This window comes from Pongo abelii, chromosome 3, assembly GCF_028885655.2.
Source record: "Pongo abelii isolate AG06213 chromosome 3, NHGRI_mPonAbe1-v2.0_pri, whole genome shotgun sequence".
NCBI lineage: Eukaryota > Metazoa > Chordata > Mammalia > Primates > Hominidae > Pongo > Pongo abelii.
In genome coordinates, this window is record NC_071988.2 from 92,323,622 (window position 1) to 92,329,621 (window position 6,000).

The following is a 6,000-nucleotide window of genomic DNA, read 5'->3' on the forward strand; positions in this document are numbered from 1 at the left end:
GTTAGTTTTTTTGTAAACAGAGATAAAAGTCTCAAAATTTAATTTAGGAATGAAGATTACTAGCATCAGTCTCAGTGCCTAGATACCAAACACCAGCACCACCAACAGAACACTAAGAAAAAGATTTCCCTCCTCCGCTTATTTTATAATGAAAAATCAAAAGGCTAAGGTCATAGTATCAGTAGTCCTCCCCTTACCCACAATGGATACTTTACAAGATCCCTAGTGAATGCCTGAAACTGTGTATAGTACTGAGCCTTATATATACTATGTAGTACTGTCTGTACTATGTTTTTCTGTATAGTATATTATAAACAAATACCATGGTGTTACCAGTGCATGGGAAATTATTAATGACTTTCAAACCTATATGTTGTATTTCTACTGTGCACCCCATAGGAAGGACTGTAGATAGAAAGCACATACCTGTGACTGAAGGTAGAAGAAAACACCATTGAAACTCTCATGTGAGACAGCTGTGGCAAAATGTAGTCAAGATAAAAAAGAAATAAAATCAAAGTCTAGTATTTCCAAATTCCAAAATTCTGTTTTTGGATAGCTGATATCGCAGAAGTATATGTGGGTATTGATATCAGTATATATGTGCTCTGTCAGGTTCAGTTGAAACGAGAGAAGTAGATGTAATTTAGATGTTCTATTGTGTGGATGTCCCCAACAATTATCTTTTATTATTAATTAATTAATTAATTTTGAAATGGAGTCTCCCTCTGTCACCCAGGCTGGAGTGCAGTGGCACGATCTTGGCTCACTGCAACCTCCACCTCCTGGGTTTAAGCGATTCTCCTGCCTCAGCCTCCCAAGTAGCTGGGATTACAGGCACGTGCCACCACGCCAGGCTAATTTTTGTATTTTTAGTAAAGACAGGGTTTCACCATGTTAGCCAGGTGTCAATCTCCTGACCTCGTGATCTGCCTGCCTCAGCCTCCCAAAGTGGTGGGATTACAGGTATGAGCCACTGCGCCTGGCTATCCCCAACAATTATCTAACCCTTCTGGACCAGATGTTTAAATTGACTGAGAAAGACCAATCCAACTCAACTCCAAACTCCCTCAAATTTTGAGTAAATCTGAAACAGTTGACCATGTATAAAAATGTAGGGAGTTCTGATGACATATCGTTTCTTGTGAAGATGAAAGTAATACCACCAAAAAATAAAACAACAAGAAAGAAAGTGATACCACTACTAACAACGGGATTTTTATCAAGATTAAATGAGTTAATTTACTAGAGCAGAACCTAAAACATGGTAATGGCTATGTAGGTGTTGGCCATATTATTATTATTACTGTTGTTAGTGAGGCTATCAATATTTTAATTGCCAGATAGCAGAAACTGTCAATAGACAACTTATTCCACTGGAATTTTTATAAACAGAAGGGAAATTCTGGAATTGTGTTTAGATAAGAGTACAACAGCCATAAACTGGGTTTGAAAAGATGGAACCAATTTCCTTTTTTTCTCCCTAGCCACATCTCTTAAAATTTGTGTTTTATGACAAAAGAGATTGTCCTCACTCAAAATTAGGCTCAATGACCACACCACACCTTTTTTTTTTTTTTTTGAGACAGAGTCTTACTCTGTTGCCTCTGAGCACAGAGGTATGATTTCGGCTCACTGCAGTCTCTGCTTCCCGGATTCAAGCAATTCTCATGCCTCAGCCTCCCAAGTAGCTGGTATTACAGGTGTGCACCACTACGCCCAGCTAATTGTATTTTTAGTAGAGACAAGGTTTCAGGATGTTGGCCAGGCTGGTCTCGAACTCCTGGACTCATGTAATCCACCTGCTTCGGCCTCCCAAAGTGCCAGTATTACAGGGGTGAGCCACCACACCTGGCCCACACACCATTTTTTAATACAGTATGGTCAATCAACTGGAAACCACAAATCTAAATTATGCAAAGGAAATATGTAAAAATATGAAAGTCTTCCCAGAGATTTTTTTACTGCCACTCTACCTATTTTTCTCTATTTTATGATGATTTAAAAGTAAAACGACATTGCTTTTATAATGAAAAAAGCAACACATTTTCTTTTATTTGTTTTTGAGACAGAGTCTTGTTGTTTTGCCCAGGCTGGAGTGCAGTGGCATGATTATGGCTTACTGTAGCTCAGGCTCAAGCAATCCTCCTGCTTCAACCTCCCCAGATTTTGGGATTACAGCAATTTCCTTCCGAAAATCTTTTTGTCCTTTTTTGACACTGATTTGAATGGAGCCCAGGTGGGGAGTGAGCAAATACTTTTGGCACTGAACAACATCCAATAACTATGAAAGGGGTTAGACATTCTAGTCTTGTCACTGGTGTCTCAGTAGCCACTGTGTCATAGCTTGTAAAAGTATTAATCTATCAGGTAGGCTTCTGTTTAAATTATATACTCATTCATATGGAAAACTATAGGCAGATAAATGGAATTATTTATATATTTTAAATCCAAATTTCATTTAAAAATAAGCAATCTATGTGCTCAGTTAAAATTTTTAAAAAGTGGGGGTGGAGCCAAGATGGCCAAATAGGAACAGCTCCAGTCTACAGCTCCCAGCGTGAGTGACGCAGAAGACGGGTGATTTCTGCATTTCCAAATGAGGTACCGGGTTCATCTCACTGGGGATTGTTGGACAGTGGGTGCAGGACAGTGGATGCAGTGAACTGAGCGTGAGCCAAAGCAGGGCGAGGCATCGCCTCACCTGGGAAGCGCAAGGGGTCAGGGAATTCCCTTTCCTAGTCAAAGAAAGGGGTGACAGACGGCACCAGGAAAATCGGGTCACTTCCACCCTATTACTGCGCTTTTCCAACGGTCTTAGCAAACGGCACACCAGGAGATTATATCTCGCACCTGGCTCGGAGGGTCCTATGCCCACGGAGCCTCGCTCATTGCTAGCACAGCAGTCTGAGATCAAACTGCAAGGCGGCAGCCAGGCTGGGGGAGGGGCGCCCGCCATTGCCAGGCTTGAGTAGGTAAACAAAGCAGTCGGGAAGCTCGAACTGGGTGGAGCCCACCACAGCTCAAGGAGGCCTGCCTGCCTCTGTAGACTCCACCTCTGGGGGCAGGGAATTGCCAAACAAAAGGCAGCAGAATCCTCTGCAGAAGTAAATGTCCCTTTCTGACAGCTTTGAAGAGAGTAGTGGTTCTCCCAGCACGCAGCTGGAGATCTGAGAACGGACAGAATGCCTCCTCAAGTGGGTCCCTGACCCCTGAGTAGCCTAACTGGGAAGCACCCCTCAGTAGGGGCAGACTGACACCTCACATGGCCGGGTACTCCTCTGAGACAAAACTTCCAGAGGAACATCAGGCAGCAACATTTGCTGTTCACCAATATCCGCTGTTCTGTAGCCTCCGCTGCTGATACCCAGGCAAACAGGGTCTGGAGTGGACCTCCAGCAAACTCCAAGAGACCTGCAGCTGAGGGTCCTGACTGTTAGAAAGAAAACTAACAAACAGAAAGGACATCCACACCAAAACCCCATCTGTACGTCACCATCATCAGAGACCAAAGGTAGATAAAACCACAAAGATGGGGAAAAAACAGAACAGAAAAACTGGAAACTCTAAAAATCAGAGCGCCTCTCCTCCTGCAAAGGAACGCAGCTCCTCATCAGCAATGGAACAAAGCTGGACAGAGAATGACTTTGCCGAGTTGAGAGAAGAAGGCTTCAGATGATCAAACTACTCCGAGCTAAAGGAGGAAGTTAGAACCCATGGCAAAGAAGTTAAAAACCTTGAAAAAAAATTAGACGAATGGCTAACTAGAATCACCAATGCAGAGAAGTCCTTAAAAGACCTGATGGAGCTGAAAACCAAGGCACAAGAACAACGTGACGAATGCACAAGCCTCAGAAGCTGATTCGATCAACTGGAAGAAAGGGCATCAGTGACGGAAGATGAAATGAATGAAATGAAGCAAGAAGAGAAGTTTAGAGAAAAAAGAATAAAAAGAAATGAACAAAGCCTCCAAAAAATATGGGAATATGTGAAAAGACCAAATCTACATCTGATTGGTGTACCTGAAAGTGACGGGGAGAATGGAACCAAGTTGGAAAACACACTTCAGGATATTATCCAGGAGAACTTCCCCAATCTAACAAGGCAGGCCAACATTCAAATTCAGGAAACACAAAGAACACCACAAAGATACTCCTCGAGAAGAGCAACTCCAAGACACATAATTGTCAGATTCACCAAAGTTGAAATGAAGGAAAAAATGTTAAGGGCAGCCAGAGAGAAAGGTTGGGTTACCCACAAAGGGACGCCCATCAGACTAACAGCTGATCTCTCGGCAGAAACTCTACAAGCCAGAAGAGAGTGGGGGCCAATATTCAACATTCTTAAAGAAAAGAATTTTCAGCTCAGAATTTCATATCCAGCCAAACTAAGCTTCATAAGTGAAGGAGAAATAAAATCCTTTACAAACAAGCAAATGCTGAGAGATTTTGTAACCACCAGGCTTGCCCTACAAGAGCTCCTGAAGGAAGCATTAAACTTGGAAAGGAATAACCAGTACTAGCCACTGCAAAAACATGCCAAATTGTAAAGACCATCGAGGCTAGGAAGAAACTGCATCAACTAATGAGCAAAATAATCAGCTAACATCATAATGACAGGATCAAATTCACACATAACAATATTAAACTTAAATGTAAATGGGCTAAATGCTCCAATTAAAAGACACAGACTGGAAAATTGGTTAAAGAGTCAAGACCCATCAGTGTGCTGTATTCAGGAGACCCATCTCACATGCAGAGACACACATATGCTCAAAATAAAGGGATGGAAGAAAATCTACCAAGCAAATGGAAAACAGAAAAAGGCAGGGGTTGCAATCCTAGTCTCTGATAAAGCAGACTTTAAACCAACAAAGATCAAAAGAGACAAAGAAGGCCATTACATAATGGTAAAGGGATCAATTCAACAAGAAGAGCTAACTATCCTAAATATATATGCACTCAATACAGGACCACCCAGATTCATAAAGCAAGTCCTTAGAGACCTACAAAGAGACTTAGACTCCCACACAATAATAATGAGAGACTTTAACACCCCACTGTCAACATTAGACAGATGAATGAGACAGAAAGTTAAGAAGGATATCCAGGAATTGAACTCAGCTCTGCACCAAGCGGAACTAATAGACATCTACAGAACTCTCCACCCCAAATCAACAGAATATACACTCTTCTCAGTACCACACTGCACTTATTCCAAAATTGACCAAAATTGGAAGTAAAGCACTCCTCAGCAAATGTAAAAGAACAGAAATTATAACAAACTGTCTCTCAGACCACAGTACAATCAAACTAGAACTCAGGATTAAGAAACTCACTCAAAACCGCTCAACTACATGGAAACTGAACAACCTGCTCCTGAATGACTACTGGGTACATAAGGAAATGAAGGCAGAAATAAAGATGTTCTTTGAAACCAACGAGAACAAAGACACACCATACCAGAATCTCTGGGACACATTCAAAGCAGTGTGTAGAGGGAAATTTATAGCACTAAATGCCCACTAGAGAAAGCAGGAAAGATCTAAAATTGACATCCTAACATCACAATTAAAAGAACTAGAGAAGCAAGAGCAAACACCTTCCAGAGCCAGCAGAAGGCAATAAATAACTAAGATCAGAGCAGAACTGAAGGAAATAGAGACACAAAAACCCTTCAAAAAATCAATGAATCCAGGAGCTGGTTTTTTGAAAAGATCAACAAAATTGATAGACCGCTAGCAAGACTAATAAAGAAAAAAGAGAGAAGAATCAAATAGATGCAATAAAAAATGATAAAGGGGATATCACCACCAATCCCACAGAAATACAAACTACCATCAGAGAATACTATAAACACCTCTATGCAAATAAACTAGAAAATCTAGAAGAAATGGATAAATTCCTCAACACATACACCCTCCCAAGACTAAACCAGGAAGAAGTTGAATCTTTGAATAGACCCATAACAGGCTCTGAAATTGAGGGAATAATTAAGAGC